The 19,176-nt window shown below is 39.1% G+C and overlaps 1 protein-coding gene across 4 annotated transcripts in view; it reads left to right on the top strand.

Annotated features, from left to right (window-relative positions):
* RABGAP1 (RAB GTPase activating protein 1) overlaps positions 1-19,176 on the top strand; it is a 172,820-nt gene that overhangs the window by 5,790 nt on the left and 147,854 nt on the right. Inside the window, exon 1 of one of the 4 annotated variants that reach the window (XM_032251609.1) lies at positions 4,021-4,114. The exons of 2 other annotated variants lie outside the window; for them this stretch is intronic. The gene's annotated coding sequence lies outside the window, so the exon portion shown is untranslated. Of the gene's footprint in view, positions 1-4,020; positions 4,115-19,176 lie in introns of those variants that run through there. One more of the 4 variants, XM_032251611.1, reaches the window with a different exon arrangement.

Below are 19,176 nucleotides of genomic sequence, written 5' to 3' on the forward strand. Positions count from 1 at the left end.
CTCCAAATTCTGGCTATCTACACTCTGGTTGCTGGTGACTGAGGTGCAGGTGCAAAGGGTGGTTGCCACTGTCTTGACCGCCCCCCTCCCACCAGCTGAACCTGCTTCCAAGGGTTTTAAAGGAATAGCCACCTGTGTTGGTTTGCTTCCCTCTTACCCAATTTATGAGTCAGATATTGAAGGATTAGGATACTCAAAAACAATCACTTAGGCAAGGGAAAGTAGAAGCTACTGCATATAACCAGGGAAAGAAACAGGCTAAGAAAAGACCTGAGAAAACCTTAAGCTTTCACCTTAAACTGATCCTGATCCCCAGCACAGTGACAGTTATAAAAGCCTAGGAAAGATGGAGGCAGAAGGAGAATCTTATTTTCAGAGTCACCACATTGTAAGATTCAAATGTTCAATTTTCAACAACAAAAAAATCATAAGGATTTAAAGTGAAGCCAGATGTGGTGGCATGTGCTTGTAGTTCCATTTACCTGGTTGTTACTGACCAACACAGTGAGACCCCACCTCTAGTTGAAAAACAAAATTTAAAAAAAAATCACCGGACATACAAAGAAACAGGAAAGTATGGTCTATTCAGAAGAACAAAATAAATCAACTCAAACTATTCCCAAAGAAGCCAAGATAGATACCTGACTTAATAGACAAAGGCTTTAAAACAACAATTTTGAAGTTGCTCAGAGAACTAAAGGGGCAGGGCACGGTGGCTCATGTCTATAATCCCAGCACTTTGGGAGGCAGAGGTGGGTGGGTCACCTGAGGTCAGGAGTTTGAGACCAGCCTGGCCAACATGGTGAAACCCCATCTGTACTAAAATACAGAAATTAGCTGGGCATTGTGGCATGTGCCTGTAATCCCAGCTACTCAAGAGGCTGAGGCAAAAGAATTGCTTGAATCTGGGAGGTGGGTGTTGTAGTGAGCTGAGTTTGTGCCACTGCACTCCAGCAAGACCAAATCTCCAAAAAAAAAGAAGACATGAATGAAGAGTCGGGAAAACAATGTATGAATAAAAGAAATTATAAAAAGGAGCTGAAATGAAATTCTGGAGTTGAAAGGTACAGTAACTGGAATGAGGTATTTACACAGAGGGGTTCAAAATCAGATTTGAATGAGCTGAAGAAAGAATCAGCAAATTTGAATATATTTCTTCATAAAATACCCGTGGAACCCTGTTCCCCTTTTTTTCCCCCTGCTTCCTTAGTTTAAGCTCTTAGGCAGCCTCCAAAGTATTCAGCCTCCTCTTTTCCCTGCTTTAGTTTTACTAGAGTGATCTTTTTAAAAAACCCAAATCTGGTATTGTCACTGTCCTTTAAAATATCCAAGGGCACCCGTGTGTCTATAGCGTGAACTTCAGTTTCCTTATTTTATCATTCAAGGACCTTCCCATTCTGGCTCCAGCCTACTACATTGCTTTATTTCACACCAGCCCCATATTCCATTCATATACTGTAACCACATTTTCTTGGATACAGAGCCACTTACTGAAAAAGGTTGAGCATATTTGAAAACCAAAATTCATTTTCTGTGAATGGGATATCAGAATATATAGCAATAGTAGGCATTGCAACAGACTAAAGTCTGTTTTTAAAATGGATTAGATGATAAAAACGACATGTATATCATCACTAATCCAGTGGCCAATATTTGCAACACCCTATCAGATACAATAAATGTTGTATTTATTGTAGATATAATATTAATGTTATATAACAACATTAACATCTAACATATGTTAGATTCATAACATTGTATGTAATGTAATGAAACATGAAGTATAGCATGTCAGTTTTGAGGTATACTAGTCTGATATGTTTGACTTAAATTTTTATTGAGTCTTCAAATATAACTTTCTTGTTCAAGAAGTAAAGGACTTGTAGGAACAAGCACAACGACTTCATGAGGAAGCAACCACTCAGATAAAAACGTTTTACACTTCAAGTGGCCTGATTCTGCAGTGAACAAGAATCTTTTAATTTTTTTTAAATGCCATAATTAAAAAGTCAAAGGACATAACCAGATGGAATGTATGGTCCTGAATTGGACACTTATTTGGGAATACTGGTTGTAGAAAAATATAATTTGGTCAACAGAATATTTTATTGTAGTTAGGTATTATATGAGAGGTTCCTGTAATATTACTGATTTAAGAAAGCCAACTGTAAAAATACCTTTAGGTTGACAGAAAATGTGAATGTGATCTAGGAATTAGATGAGAAGAAATATGCTGAAATAAGGCAGATATTTTTAATTGAAGAAAGGAGATTACTAAAGTAATCTTATTTTGAAAAAGAAATACACACATAAGGATATACTTTAAAGTATTAACATTAGCGCTGGGAATGCCATGTTTTTTGTTTTTCATTAAAACATACAGGCAGGGTCTCACTATGTTGCTCAGGCTGGTCCCGAACTCCTGTGCTCAAGCCATCCTCCCACCTCAGCCCCCAAAGTGTTAAAACTACAGACATGAGCCATCACACCTAGCCTTTTTTATTAAAAAAAATTTTTTTAATGTAATGTTTTCTTTTTAATTTTAGCTTGTCTTCATTTTCCGTTTTTCTCCAAGGAATATTGTACTGATTGTATAGTACAAATTTATTTTAAAATGTATGTTAAATTTTACATAAATATTTGGGGTATATATGAATCAAGAAATACATGAAAGTATGGGCACCAAAACATTAAAAATTGTTTTGTTAGTTCAGGGGATTTTACTTTCTCCCTAATACTTTATTCTTTGAATATCTTGAAATGGGTTTTTTGTAACTGTATAAGGAGAAAGGAAGCAAAACTGTTTTCCTGCAGGGTACAGCCACATCTATTGTATTAGACAAATCACAGAGGGATTGCAACAGAACACAGCTTTTTCTTACTGTTTTTTCTCTGGTTGATTGGAATACATTATCCACCAGGAAACACTGTAGATGACTCATTCACCAGGAAAAGAGCATATGCCAGTTGGAATAAAGAAAGGGGAAGAGTAAAGAAGAGGCTGTAGAATTATAAATTATCAAGTCTTAAAAGCCAGGTGCAGTGTTGCATGCCTGTATACAGTCCCAGCTACTCAGGAGGCTGAGGCGGTAGGATAGCTTGAGCACAGGCGTTTGAGGGTGTAGTGTGATGTGGTCGTCTGTGAATAGCCACTGCACTCCAGTCAGGACAAGATAGAGTCTCTTTAAAAATAAGACTTTACCAATACCTTTAATAATTATTGTTTTTGTTCCCAACTACATTGTACATTCACTGAGGACATGAACTTTAAACTTCATTATATTGCTGTTGCTCTGTTTCACCTTTGAATGATTTTTAAATAAAAATCTCATCTTTGAGTTACAATCTGATGTAACCTTGTCCATTTCTGTCCTCTTGTGTGCCTTAAATGCCTTTAGGCAGCTGTGTTGTACCAGTGGTTTTAGGACTTAGTAGAATGAACTTTTGACTTTTAGACTAGATTCTGTTAACTCAAGCTAAATTACCTTGTAAGACGAGAAAATCGTACCATTCTCACAGGTTCGTGATAAAGCTGAAATGCGATAGCCACATAAAGACCCATCACAATCCCTGACACACCGTGAGCCCTCAATAAATGCCAAGTGAATTTTATTACACTGTGAAGTGCTCATTTTCAAACAGGACTTGCATATGAAAGGTGAGCAGGGGATTCCTTGCTCAAGCACCAGGACTCTGGGGTTGCACCCTTTGTTAGGCTCAACAGGTACTACCCAGTCCGCTTCCATCGTCCCCAGTCCGGGTCGCAGTCACACAATTGCCTGTCCAACCCTAGACAACACAGCCCAGGTCCTGGTCACAACAAGTGCGCTTCGCGCAGGCGCACAGTCCTGAGGCGGGCTGAAGGCCCAGGTGGGGCTCGGAGAAGAGGAAGCCCCGCCTCGCTTCCCCGTATTGGGCCAATAGAGTCGCTCGTCATGGTCGCGGACCTATGAGACGAGGCAGGAGGCTGGGCGGAGGGCGGAAGAAGTCGCTCTCACGTGAGTAAGGGGGTAGGGGGGCGGGGACAGGGCGGCTGGGGCGGCTGGGGAGGCCCAGGCGGCGGAGCCTCCGGGACGGCGAGCGGCGGGCGGCGGAGGAGGAGACGGCGGGTCGGGTAGGGCCGCGTTTTCCCTCCTCCTCCTCCCACCCTCCTACCTACCAACCCCAGGGGTATTTTCTGACAGCCCCTGCGGGTAGCCAAGCTGTCTTTTCCTGCAGGGCCGGGCCAGTGGTGCTGCGCTCAGCTCCCTCGACGGGCCGAGTTCTGAGGGGAGCCGTGATTGGGGGGAGGGGGAGCTGCGACGGAGGGGAGAGGGCGCATGCGCAGGCTGGGCTGCTGTGGGAGCCCCTGTCCAAACCGGTTCCCCCTGTCTGGGTGGGTGCCGGTCTTCCGAGTCTGGCGTATTTGGCTCTCCCTGTGGTCCGCCAGCAAAGCCAGTTTGTGTCTTGACTTTAATTTTAGGCTTGGTCGTTTTTGGGAATCCGGCCGCTCCCTCCGCCTCAGTTTCTCCCCATTGCCCACTAGGCCTGTATCTGTGACATGAGCTGGCTTGGGCCTCGCTGGCTTGGGCTGCGCCTAAATTTCAAAGACTTGATAGCCTTCACTGTCACTTTGCCATCTCAGGTTGGTCTTTCTGTCTCATTTCCCCGTCTGCAATTAAAGTGTCCTTGGCATCCCTGTCTTTCTCATTTCCTTGAAGCATCTGCCCAGTACCTCATTGCTGAGTCTTTTGATTATCCGCACCCTTAATTAAGGGTTTTACGTGTTGAGCCAAAGGATAACCTCCAGACTTCCAGGAGTTCGCTGTCCATTGCCTGGTAGTACTTTGGTCCCTACTCTTCTTACATCCAGACTGGTTATTACCTGCTCCTGAGTTTCACGCATCTCCATACCTTTGGTTACTCGAGAATTCTCTTTTTTGGAAACAAATGTCCTAAGAGATCGTGTTGAGTGATCATGCTACTAGTGTTCCCGCTACTAGTGCTCCGTTAGTTTAAAACCATGTTCCAACTTGAATTTGAGATCTTTTGACTTGTTGGCTCTTTATCAGTTCCTTTGATATTTCCATTCAAATCAACAAACATGTGCCTGGTGTAGTTAAGTACATAGTGAGTGTGAGTTTCCAACTGTTTTCGTTTCAGAAAAAAAAAGACAAAAGAATGGAAGGTGAATGGAATTGTGTTTGTAACATTAAACTGATGTTTGAAAAGTAGTTGGGGAAGAAAGTTTAAGTACCAAGGAGGACATATCTAACTTTTTTTGTTTGTTTGTTTTTTGTTTTGTTTAAACGGAGGAAGCTTAAGTACCAAGGAAGGCACATCTAACTTTTTTTTTTTTTTTTAAACGAAGGACCTGTTGCCTTAATTCAAGTTTGTATAAGGTGCTATTTAATATGTATTGAAGACTTAACTAGCGCTTTCTTACAAAAACTGAAAATAGGGGCCAGGCACAGTGGCTCACGCCTGTAATCTAAACGCTTTGGAAGGCTGAGGTGGGCGGATGACAAGGTCAGGAGTTCGAGACCAGCCTAGCCAATATGGTGAAACCTCATCTCTACTAAAAATACAAAAATTAGCTAGGTATGGTGGCGGGTGCCTGTAGTCCCAGCTACTCCTGTCGCTGAGGCAGAAGAATCGCTTGAATCCCAGAGGCGGAGGTTGCAGTGAACCGAGATCAGGCCACTGCACTCCAGCCTAGGTGACAGAGTGAGACTGTGTCTCAAAAAAAAAAAAAAAAAAAAAAAAAAAAATTCATGATTGATTTGTATGTATTGGTAACATTTAAAATTCACATGTTATATGTCACTTTAATTGGAGATATTGTTAGATTTATAATTAAAGTTGAAATATTAGTGGTGTGAGTTGGTTCATGCTTGTAATCCCAACACTGGGAGTCTGAGGTGGGAGGACCCCTTGAGTTGAGTTCAAGACTGCAGTGAGCTGTGAAATGAAAGCCACACTTTGTTTTAATTAAAATTAAAGCCACACTTTGTTTTAATTGTTTCAGTGTTATAATTCAGTTTACAGTTAACTCATTGACATTAACAGATATGTATTGGTTTGGAAAGTTAACTTATCAGCTATGTGCATTTTGGCATTTTTGGCATAGTATTTTGTTTGCAGTTTACAAGTGTTAAATAGTAATGTAGTGGGAACAGAGACACCTGTTTCCTACCTTTTCTGCATATTGAGAGAAGTGTATTCACATTATCTAAATGAGGGGACATGGTTTTTCACACAGTGTATTAATAACTGAACTTTGTAGCCCAACTTCTTTTAAAGAAGTCTTGTTTTTTTGTTTTATTTTTTTGAGATGGAGTCTTGGCCTGTTGCCCAGGCTGGAGTGCAGTGGTGCAATCTTGGCTCGCTGCAACCTCCGCCTCCTGGGCTCAAGCAATTCTTCTGCCTCAGCTTCCTGAGTAGCTGGAATTACAGGCCCGTGCCACCACGCCGGGCTAATTTTTGTATTTTTAGTAGAGATAGGGTTTCACCATGTTGGTCAGGCTGGTCTTGAACTCCTGACCTTGTGAAGGTCTTTGTTTTTTATTCATTGTATTTCCAGCTAAAGGAAAGCCTGCTTTGGAGGTCTCATTATTTCCCAGTAGTTTTAACAAGGAACCTTTGAATACAGGTTTCAGAAAATAGTTTAAATCAGTGCTACAGTTGAATATCTTTGTAAAAACACTGGTTTGCTAAGGTTCTGACATAGGCCTGCCCATAATGTTATCTTTGTAATTTCAATATAATCAGATACTAGATTTCTCAAGCATGTAGAATAAATGAATGCAATACTTTTTTTTTTTTTTTTAAGAGATAGGGTCTTGTTCTGTTTCCCAAGCTGGAGTGCAGTAGTGCTAGCGTAGTTCACCTCAGCCTTGAACTTAAAGGCACCAGTGATCCTCCTGCTTCAGCCTCCCAAGTAGCTAGGACTGTAGCTGTTTGAGAGGCTGCAATATGCAGTTAATTTTGAGCTTGGGTGCAACATGTCACCACACCCAGTTAATTTTGCTGTTGTTTGTAGAGACTGAGTTTCACTATGTGCCCCAGGCTGTTATCAAACACCTGGCCTCAAGCAATCCTCTCACCTTGGCCTCCCAAAGTGACAAAACTCTTAAATAATCTGTTTTTAGGGAGACTCAGGGATCGTTCCTATAGTTTATAATCCTTGGAGATAGAACTCAAATATTTAAGAAGTGCTAATTTAATATACGTAAAGCAGTTTGGCATGACATTTTAGTGCTTTGTATGTAGTGCCTTGTTTTACTGATTTTCCATAGTTATATCTCAACGGTAATAAATTCAAGGCTGAGGACTTGATGCCCCTGGGTATACCTGAAAAAAACACCATGTAAAAACATCACAGCTGTTGCTTTTCTTTAGCATAAACCAGTTACCTAGTCATCCCTACCACCCTCACCCCTCTGTTTTGTATTGATCCTGAGATCATTATTCTTCCTCAGAAACTTGTAAGTCAAAACAATATTGGATAGACATTTAAGCTTACATTGTAACCATTCACGTTGACCCTAACAGCCTTGTTTCTCTTCATGTGCAAAGACTGACCAAATATGGAAGTGTCAAGTCTTGAACATATTAGCTTACAGAATTTGGCTTGCAAGTTTCCCTCCTCTTTCCATATCAGCCATAATATTCTGAGGCACTCATCAATGAGAATTTTTTGAAGATTGTTTTCTATCAGAGTAGAGCTCTGTAAGTCCTAATTTCCCCCCAAAATCCCTTTTTCTGATCGCTATAGAGTAAAATAAAGCCCTAAACCTACTTTTAAGCTCCTGCCCAGCATTAAATAGTATGTATTACCTTGGCTGTAAAGTATGAGAAATATGTCTTCTTAATTATGTACCTCCAAAAATTATTGCACAGTTGTTAAATATTTTCTGTTAAGGTTGCATCAGCATTTGTGTTACAAACTACTATTCATTCGGTTCTGTAAGTCTTTGTGGAATAAATTTTTCTCTGTACCTAAATCTGGCATTTCTTAAGGTACATTAACAAATAAATTTCTGTGGTAACTTTAACATAATGTTACTAAGTCAAAGCTTAACAACAATTCGTCTGTTTTAAAACTTTGTCCCTTTTTCCCTTATTTATACATTTTGGTAACTATAACCAACAACCTATGGTTTATATTTTTTTTCTCCATTTTCTGAGGGTGACCTTTTATCAGTTAAGGAATTGATATGCAGAATCCTTCTTTGGGAATATATTTTATTCTCTAAGACTAGTCAAGTGCAGTAGCGAGAAGGGGAAAAAGAGTAGAACAAGGAGTTTGTTCTGTAACTGACTATGAGCAATCAATTGAGATAACTCACTACCTTCAGACTAGCTTTGGGAATATATTTTAAATGTCATCAAGGGTAGTAAGAGACAGCATACTGGACGGCACAGAAAACGTGTATCTTCTGCCAGACATTCATGGTTTGCCTACATGCATTCCCCTGAAAATCAAACAGGTCATAGAAAACACAAATTATATTTCTGCATTTATCTTAGACTTTGATCATCTACTGAATCATTTGCCTGCTTAGCATTAAATTCATGTAGATTAAAGAGAAGTGAATAATATGTTTTAGGTCTAAGTGCAAACAGATGCATATTCTGAGGGGAATAGATTCATTTTCTTAATTGTAGATGAGAAGGAACTATAATGATTAATTTCCTAAAAAGTGGAAAAGTCTTTGGCTAACCCTGCATTGCTTAAAAAATTCATATTTTTATATTTATTAAGTGCTAATGTAAATTATACTTTAGAAATCTGTTTAGAAAAAGTAAAGACAACGATTTTCAAAATCTGTACTGGCAAGGTCAGGCATATAATCTGACCTTGTGAATGAGTAGTACATTAACATTAAGCTAACTTTCCCTGTGTTCCCAGGGATAGTTTCTATTGTGGACATGGCATCCAAATAACTAACAATTTAAATATTTAGTTTCACAGATATTGTGTTGAAATGGCATCAAGCCAGCATATGTAGAGTTCTGGAAAATATTGAAGTTTGTTTCCTGAAATATCCACAGGAACATGGGAAAACCACTTGCAAGATTTTATTTTTTCAGGTGTCAACATTATTACACTCATAATTAACGGAGTTAAATGAATTGTTGTATGCACATTTCATCCCTACTTCTTACCTCTTGTACTTTTCATTAGAAGTATGAAATATGATATAGTAGGGAGAGTATGAATTTTGGGATCAGAAAAACATGGATATCCCATCTTGTACTTCCTTAGTATATATGTCTGAGGATACGCTACTTAATCAGAGTATGTTTTCTCAGAGTGATCAAGTAGCTTATGCTCAGAAACTCCATTTTTAAATATGGAGCTACTTAAGTCTACCTCACAGAACTGGAATAGAAAGTACCTGATATTCCCCCCCTTTAAAGATCATATAAGTTATAATTATTTTGAAACTTTTATTGAAGGATAAATGAGGTATACATACAATGAAATAGTATTTAGCCTTAAGGAAGGAAATTCTGACACATGCTACAGTATGAATAAACCTTGAAGACATCATACTAAATAAACCAGTTACAAAATGATAGGTAATTCCACTGCTTATTTGATGCACTTAGAGTAGTCAAATTCTTAGAGACAGAAAGTAGAATAGTGGTTTCTGAAGGAGGGGGAGAATAGGGAGTTAGTGTTAATGGGCACCGAGTTTCATTTGGGGAAGAAAGGAAATGTTCTAAGGATAGATGATGGTGATGGTTGCATGACAATGAGAATGTACTTAATGACACAGAATTGTATACTTCTGTGGCTAAGATGGCAATGTTTGTGTTACGTATACTTAACCACAATGCAAAAAAATTATAAATTGCAAGATTTTTTTTTTTTTTTTTTTTTTGAGATGGAGTTTTGCTTTTATCGCCCAGGCTGGAGTGCAGTGGTGTAATCTCGGCTCACTGCAGTCTCCACCTCCTGGGTTCAGGCAATTCTTCTGCCTCAGTCTGGGATTACAGACGCCCGCCACCACACCCGGCTAATTTTTGTACTTTTGGTAGAGACGGGGTTTTGCCACGTTGGCCAGGCTGGTCTCGAACTCCTGACCTCAGGTGATCTGCCCGCCTTGGCCTCCCAAAGTGCTGGGATTATAGGGGTGAGCCACTGTGCCCGGCCATAAAAAAGATTTTTGTTTGTTTGTTTTTAGACAAAGTCTAGCTCGGTAGTCAGGCTGGAGTGCAGTAGCGTGATCTCGGCTCACTGCAAACTCTGCTTCCCAGGTTCAAGCAATTCTCCTGCCTCAGCCTCCCAAGTAGCTGGGACTACAGGTGTGTGCCACCACATCCAGCTAATTTTTGTATTTTAATAGAGGCCTCCCAAAGTGCTGGGGTTACAGGTGTGAGCCATGGTGCCCAGCCATAAAAAAGATTTTTAAAAGTTTTATTTTGTTTTACAATTTCTCATATTTGTTTAATTCAGATATCTTTTTTAGTTAATCTAGAATTGAACTAAAAGTGATTTAATAGTTTAAAGAAGTAAATTCTGACAGTTTTGGTAGGTTCAGATTTGCCTAAGAGTGAGTTTTAGGTAAGCTAGTTTTTCTTGCCTTTAAGTGCAAGTAGGCCCAAGATGATTGGGTTGATTCTTTTGGTTTTGGTTTTTTAAGCTAACCTGCAATTAATCAGAAAGCTTAAATTATTATGGTTCTCTTAGCTCACTAAAATAATTCAAAGAAATAGCTCCAAAATTCAGAGTCAGAAATAAAACAAAGAGATCTATTGTTTAGCAGTTAGTTGTGGTGGAAAGGAATTTGTTTTTATAAAGAAGAGATGGTGTTCTGTTGAGTTTTGCTAGATTTGTCCCACCCTTTCCAGGGATAGGCTGTGCGAGATTCACTTGAAAACCAGTGCAGCGAAACAAAGTTCAGAGCCAGGAAGACACACACACACACACACGTGTTGAGACTAACACAATGTGATTTTTATAGCTTTTTTGTACTCTGCTTGTTTAATTTCTTTTTTTTTTTTTTTTTGTTTGTTTGTTTGTTTGTTTGTTTTGAGACGGAGTTTCACTCTTGTTACCTAGGCTGGAGTGCAATGGCGCGATCTCGGCTCACCGAAACCTCCGCCTCCTGGGTTCAGGCACTTCTCCTGCCTCAACCTCCTGAGTAGCTGGGATTACAGGCACGCCCCACCATGCCCAGCTAATGTTTTGTATTTGTAGTAGAGACGGGGTTTCACCTTGTTGACCAGGATGGTCTCAATCTCTTGACCTCGTGATCCACCCGCCTTAGCCTCCCAAAGTGCTGGGGTTACAGGCTTGAGCCACCGCGCCCGGCTTGCTTGTTTAATTTTAAAGAGTTACACAGCCACAGGAATTGTCCTGCTACAGCGTCTTTCAGACTTGATTCTTTTGCTGCTTCCTGTCTTGTTCTTTTCTGAACAGAGAGTAAACTTACCAGATCTGTGTTTTAGAAGGGTACAACTCTGAGCAGCATAGAGGATAGACTGGAATGGGGAGAGGATGGAGATAAGTATATCAAGAAGGAAAGAGGTGCAGTCCAGAAAAGGACAGAGACACCTAGATGCCTGGGTTAGGATCAAGTTCCAACAATTTTCTCTGTGAACTTAAGCAAGTTACTCAACCTGCCCAAGCCTCAGTTTGTCTGTCATTTGAAGTTAATACCCATCTGGCAAGGTTACTGTGTAGATTAGTAATAATGCATGTAAAACTTCTTGGTACCATTTTGGGCATATAATTGACACTCAAGAAGTAATAAGTATTGTTTTGTCTTTAGATTTAGCAATCATCTCGCTTAAGATTCCCCAAAACTGTACCCATTTCTTCAGTGGTTGAGCAACAAAAGTGATGGGGATTGAGAGGGAAGTGATTAGTGTTTGGTCCAAAGGGAACCCAAGGTATCTTCTTTTGTGACTGTGTTGTTTACCTGTTTTTTGGTCATGACAGTTAGGGATTTGATGAAGAGTCAGTCAGGTACACCCAAGGATAGTTGAAGTCTGTTCATTTTAATCATCATCCCTGTCCACATCCACAATACATGTATGTAGTGTAGCATGTTTGTCATTTATCTTCCTCATATTACTTAGACCCTACTAAACAGCAATGAAGTATATTCAACCAAATTTATTGAACACTGCCAGTAAGTAAGGATATGAAATTAATATGAATAAAACATAAGAGCCCTGTCCACAAGTAGTTCAGGGAGACCGTTTGTGCCCATTATATTCCCAGCATTTGACATAGTGGTTTATAGTCAGTAATTGCTTCTGGAATGAATGAATTGATCAATATAGTGGAGTAGAAAAGTGTTGGGCCAGGTACGGTGGCTCACGCTTATAATCCCAGCACTTTGGGAAGCCAAGGCGGGTTGATTACCTGAGGTCAGGAGTTGGAGATCAGCCTGGCCAACATGGCAAAACCGTGTCTTACTAAAAATACAAAAATTAACAGGGCATGGTGGTGGGCACCTGTAATCTCATCTACTCAGAAGGCTTGAGACAGGAGAATTGCTTGAACCTGGGAGGCAGAGGTTGCAGTGAGCCGAGATCACATCATTGCACTCCAGTCTGGGCAAGAAGGCAAGACTGTCTCAAAAAAAAAAAAAAATGGAAAATAAGTGTTGATATTATTTTACTGTGTGGTAAATGGTATAATTCTGTGATAGAACTGAAAACGAAAAAGATTGAGGAGCCCTAGAAGAAACTAATGAACACTGCAGAAGGGAAAGAGGGAGGTTGAATACTTGATTGTATCATTAGTTTGCTGTTGGTGGTGAAAGACTGATTGGTAAAACAAAAAGACATTCAGCTGAGCAAGCAGCATATGAAAAAGCTTGAAAGCATTAACATGAGTGACATATTTGTATGTATGTTGTGGTTTGACAGAAGAAGATAAGACTAGAATGGAAATTGGCTCCAGATTTTGAAGAACTCAATAATATAAGGATTTGGGATTTTATTGTATTTTCAGTCAGGAGCAATAAAAAGTTTTGAGGAACGGCGAGGGGCAGGATATATGATCAGATGTAAGTTTCAGAAATTAACTTTGGGGGCTAAATAATGGCTAGAGAGAGTCTAGAATGAAAGACTTGTTATAGCCAGGTAGAAAGGGAATAAAATTAAAGTCAATGACGTGAGGGATGGTGAAGAAGAAATAGATCGGGCTAGGTTTTAGAACTAAAATCCATTATTCCAAGGGAGAGTAAGAAAGGGAGGAGGCAAGATTTATTTTGGTTTGGTTTCTTGTGATTGTTTTTGTTTTTTGGATGTTGTTTTGAATCTGTGGCTGTTAACCAGGTTAGAGAACCCAGGATAGATAATCTAGGAAGAAGAGTTCGCTGACATGTGGGGGTTAAATGGTTTAGTTTTGGATGCAAGGAATTGGTTTTGAGATGACCATAAGACACATGTAGTAGAACCCTGCTCTGTATTCTCATAACACCCTTTACAGACCTCTATTATAACAAGCACTATTTTATAATTACCTGCTTACTAGTCTGTTTTCTCTACCACTATAAGCCTGTCAAAGGTAAGGAGTATCTTTTATTCCTCACCATAACACTGTACCTAGTGTCTGGCAACGTAACAGACTCTTGATACTGAATAGAAGAAAAAATATAATACAAATACCCATGTGGAATTCAAGAGAAAAGATAGTGCTAGAGTATTATCAGCATACAATAGAAAGCTGTAACTATATTAGCTAATGAGATAGCCAGGGAAAAGAAGGACAGTGATGTAATTTTAAAAATAGAAGAGGAACCTAAAAGAACTAAGATAGAGGTAGGCAATGGATGCAAAACGATAAGAGTTTTCAGAATAAGAAAATGGCCAGCATTTTCATTTACTTCAGCAGGTAAGATGAGAACTGAAATAATTCTTTGGGTTTTGAAATTTTGTAGTATTGATGGTTTTTAATGAAAGAGAGAAGTAAGGGGGTTGTATTTTTGAGAGGGACTGTTTAGAAGAGTGGGGCGTTCCATTGAAGTGGTAGAGGTGGAGGCATTAATACTATTCTTTCAAAAAGAAAATCTCAAGAAAACCAAAGAAATAAAGGTTAACCAAGCTTTGGACTAGGCACTAGCACATTTTGTCTCAAGAATGTCAGGTTCAATTATGAGTATCACCCACACCTCTTATTAAGCTAGGTAGGTCACTTATTGGGAGGTGGTTTTGCCTCTGTTAATTGCATGTTAGCAAACCCATGCCACTGCATGTCACTGTTGGTTACTTCTCAGATGTTAACTAGAAACAATACAACTATCTGTTAGTACTCTGTCTCACAAAAAAAGTTCAAGTTTTTAAAAAATAAACACTGATTATTCAGGAACCGACTTCCTTCAAAGGACTCTTAAAAGAGATTTAATCATGGCCAGTTGTTTCCATTTCACTCCATTAACTAGAGTGCTTAAGAGGAGATTGAGAATGAATGTGAATCTTTTTTCTTTTTTGAGATGGGGTCTCACTTTGTCACTTTAGCTGGAGTGCAGAGGCTCCATCATAGTTCTCTGCAGACTGTAATTCCTGGGCTCAAGCAGGTCCCTGTCTCAGCCTCCCAGGTAGATGGTTCTACAGGCACACACCACCACATTTGGCTAATTTTTAAATATCTTATTTTAGAGATGGGATCTAACCATATTGCCCAAGCTGGTCTTGAAATCCTGGCCTCAGGCAATCCTCCCACCTCAGCCTCACAAGTTGTAGGGATAGCAGGCACGAGCCACTGCTGCTGGCTAAATGTGAATGTTTATTCAGCAATATTGAGATGCATTTTATGCTGTGGTACATAATTGAGCATAAAATTGGCACTTATGTCACAGAACAGTGACTTTAGGCAAAAAGTTCATAGAGTTTTGGCATATGGGACTAATTTTCAATAAAAATCTCTAGTGATCTTTAATGTCTCTGTAAGAATAAAAGTAATGAAAATAAAGCATAATTGAACTTTTGGGTGTGATGCAGGAGGCTGTATAAGTGAACAAAATTGTCTGTCACCTCAAGTGACTTGACTTTTTTAAAAGAGAGGTAAAGCCAGATATGGTGGCTTATGCCTGTAATCCCAGCACTCTTTGGATAGCTGAGAATTTTTTTTTTTTTTTTAATTAGCTGGGCATGGTTGCACATACATCTGGTCCCAGCTACTCAGGAGGTAAAGGTAGGAGGATCATCTGAGCTGGGAGATCAAGGCTGCAGTGAGCTAGGATCATACTACTGCACTCCAGCCTGGGCAACACAGCAAGACCCTGTCTCAGAAGTAGAGAAGGAAGCATCCTTGAACTTGTGTCCACCAACCTGCTCTGTTGGCAATTGAACTTGTTACAAGGGTCTAGGCTCATCATTTCTATAAAAGGCGACAAACTGTGAGTGCCTGCCTACCAAGTACCAGGCCATTCATATGTATGTTATCTTATTTTAAATGGGCTATCTTACTGAATGATTAGGATGACAAAATGAGATAAAAATGTGTATATTTGGCCAGGCGAGGTAGCTCATGCCTGTAATCCCAGCACTTTGGGAGGCCAAAGCAGGGGGATCATGAAGTCAGGAGTTCGAGACTAGCTTAGCCAACATGGTGAAACCCCATCTCTACTAATGATACAAAAAATTAGCCAGCCATGGTAGCGCATGCCTGTAATCCCAGTACTCGGAAAGCTGAGGCAGGAGAATCACTGGAACCTGGGAGGTGGAGGTTGCAGTGAGCTGCGATTGTACCATTGTACTCCAGACTGGGCGACAGGGTGAAGCTCCATCTCAAAAAAAAAAGTGTACATTTTATTACTTTTTGTGATACATAAAGCATTTTTATTCGAAGTATTATTTTGCTTTTATTTAGATATTAACAGCTTAGAATGTGAAATTAGGAAATGTGTTTTTTTTCCTCAGTGATATGTTTCCTAACAACCAAATTAACTCATACAGGTGCTGTAGACATAGGCCAAGACGTAGAGGTAGTATGAAGTATTTAATTTGGATTACTTAAATCAGTTAGTATCTGTTAAATTTTTTTGAATTTAAAGTTAGTTTTTGAAAAGCTGTAACTATTGGGTGCTTATAATGTTCTTTGTATATTGTTAAATGTTTTATGTATAGTCCGTAGTAATTTTTACAGTAGCTCTATGAGATTGAGCTATGTATCTATGGAAGCTGAGGCTCAGCATGACAAGCTCATACTATTAGTAGTAGAACTGGTATTTTAACTTAGGTTTTCCTTAACTCCTAATGGTGTGCTTCAGCATCACGAATATGACCTCTGTATATAAAAGGTGGCCTTACATTTTCCTTGGGTGGCTTTTGCTCTTTTCCATTTTTATTTGCTGTTTATCCTGCCTCTTTAACAAATAGTTGAGCACCTGCTATGTGCCAGGCATTATTTCAGGTGCTAGGGATCCAACACTTAGTCAAATGCAAAAACCCCTGCCCTTGTGAACCTTAGGTTCTAGTTTACATTATATTTAAAAATGGATTACTAAAATGAATGTCAAGCTATAGGTGCTATGTAGAAGCTGGGTGACTGCAGGGTGTTTGGGGGAGGAATTTTGGTACTTTGTTGTCAATGGGAATTAGAATTAAAATCTGAAGGATGAAGAATCAGAGTAGGGGATGTCTTATGATAACTGATATAAGTAGGGATTAAAAACAAATCCCTATGGTCTTGAGACAGAGGTTGTGAATGTCTAGAATTTGCCAGAAGTACAGCAAATTCTGGGGTACCTCTTCATTATGGAGGCCAGGGAATGGGTGGTTTTATCTATGTTTGTGGAGCTGATGGACTATTCCCTCTTCACTTCTGTCCATGGAGGCCAGAGAAAAGGAATCTTATTGTATAATTTTTCCCGTACTACTTAGTGTTTTGATAAACCTCATTCCTGCTGAGTGATTCAGTTACTTTCGGTTGCCAAAACAAATAATGAAGTATTTTATAAAGCGTATTCTCCTATCACCTTCTCAAAGAAAGTAGGTGGAACTTTGAGCTTGCCAAATATTCTCAGTTCCTTAGTGTAATTACCAAAGTATATTGTTTTTGAGTCCAGAGTAGGATTATACAAAGTTGTTAGTGTCTCTGAGACCAGAGCTTTAGACTACTTTTCCCAGGCCCTCTGCCATCCAACTGTTAATCACATTATAAAAGGTGGATAAAAGACTTAATTAATTGAGCATGAAACCTCTCTTAAAGTACAAACTCTAAAAAAAAAAGACTCCTTTACGCAATACTGAGTGTTTTGGGACAAGGCCCAAATTTGTGGCATTGAAAAACCTTCACAATCTAATGGAAAGAGTAGTGTCTTTGGAGTTAGGTAACTGGGTTTAACTTTTGGCTTTGACTCTAACCACATTACATTGAACAAGTTACACCATCTCTCTAAGTATTAATTTCCTCATTTGTGAAATAGAGATGTGACAATTAAGAGGCACTCACCATTAAATTATAACACAACATAATAGATACTGTAGAAAAATCAAATGTAAAATGCTGTAGGAACAGATATAAGGGAAGCAGTTCATTTGATTCTGAGGTGAGAACAGACAAGTGGACTGAGAAGACTGCTAAGAGGAAGGTTTTACATCATGAGTGATGAGTTGGAGCTGATCAAGTACAGAAGTGAGGAAACCACTTCAGGAAGAGAATCCTGTGAGGGTGTATATCTAAAGGTATAAAGTGTATCTCCATAGCAAAGTCTAAGTTAGTCCCTCTCCCAACATATTCCCATAGTTTTCTTTACCCTAAATCAGTACTTTTAGGTACAATTTGCCTCTACTCTCTACTAAACTGTAACTCCTTTGGGGCAAGGATCTATTTTCTTTTGTTTACTATAGCTTGTTCTTTATACATTAATCACTCAAGTATTCATTGAATGGATTAAGTAAAACGTTTTTCTTTGAAGTTTTCAACAATTTGAAGTGTTTTTTAATGCCACACTATGCATTTAGATTTGGTCTTACTGAGATGTGTAATAGCTGTTAAGCAGAGAAATTAGCTTAAATAAAAGGCAGCAGAGAGTCCAGGATTCTAGCCTTAGCTGTGCCATGCCATTAACTGGTTAAATGACCTTCTCTTGGGGTTGCCATTTATTTATCTAACAGTATTGATTTGTAAGTTTTTTTTTTTCCCCTTCTTTTTACTGTGCCATCAACTTGATTTTAGACTTCTAAGTTTACTTCTAACTATAATACTTAGGGATTGTGTAATTTCTGCTGCCAGGTGTTTATATGTGGGCTTTTTAGGAGAAAATCATGTTTGACACCTGGTGTATGCTCAATAAATATGTAGTCAATAATTAAAAATTCAAAGCATAAATCAAGACTTCTCAGTCAGAGAAATTAAACAGACTTTTAGAGCCTTACATCTTTGAGTTACTAGATGAACATGGAGCCATAGCTACTTTTGTTAGTTAAAAACTCTGAGTATAATGTTATATTGTTTTGTTGATGTTTTGACAACCAAATGAAACATTGTCACAAAGTTTGCAGAACTAGGTTTTAAAATGATAGGTGAGTTTAAGTTTTATTCCACAAGTCAATAAACAATTGAATGAATTTTAATATGTGGTACATCTTTATACTTTTTGTTGGGAATTTTTGGTATGAAACTCTTATTTGGGTAATGTTCATATTGAGCTGAGTTCCTAACTGTGATGTAGGAAGATGCAGTTTTTAATAAACTTCTCATTTCTTGCTGTATAAAGTATTTCCCAGCTCTAGAATTTATACTAAAATTTAACTGCCTTGAATTGATTTATGTTGGGTGTTAATGTAAAATTTGGCCTGTTAAAACCATGTTAATATTTTATTTTTTTTTGTTTTTGTTTTTTTTTGGAGACGGAGTTTCGCTCTTGTTACCCAGGCTGGAGTGCAATGGCGCGATCTCGGCTCACCGCAACCTCCGCCTCCTGGGTTCAGGCAATTCTCCTGCCTCAGCCTCCTGAGTAGCTGGGACTACAGGCACGCGCCACCATGCCCAGCTAATTTTTTTTTTGTAGTTTTTAGTAGAGACGGGGTTTCACCATGTTGACCAGGATGGTCTCGATCTCTTGACCTCGTGATCCACCCGCCTCGGCCTCCCAAAGTGCTGGGATTACAGGCTTGAGCCACCGCGCCCGGCAATATTTTAAATTTAAGTATCAATAATGCTAGGACAACCTTATTGTGCTCTTATAATAACTAAGTGCTTTCCATTTCGTTTACAACTTT

Source organism: Sapajus apella, unplaced genomic scaffold (genome assembly GCF_009761245.1).
Source record: "Sapajus apella isolate SASKATOON/1434 unplaced genomic scaffold, GSC_monkey_1.0 scaffold76, whole genome shotgun sequence".
NCBI lineage: Eukaryota > Metazoa > Chordata > Mammalia > Primates > Cebidae > Sapajus > Sapajus apella.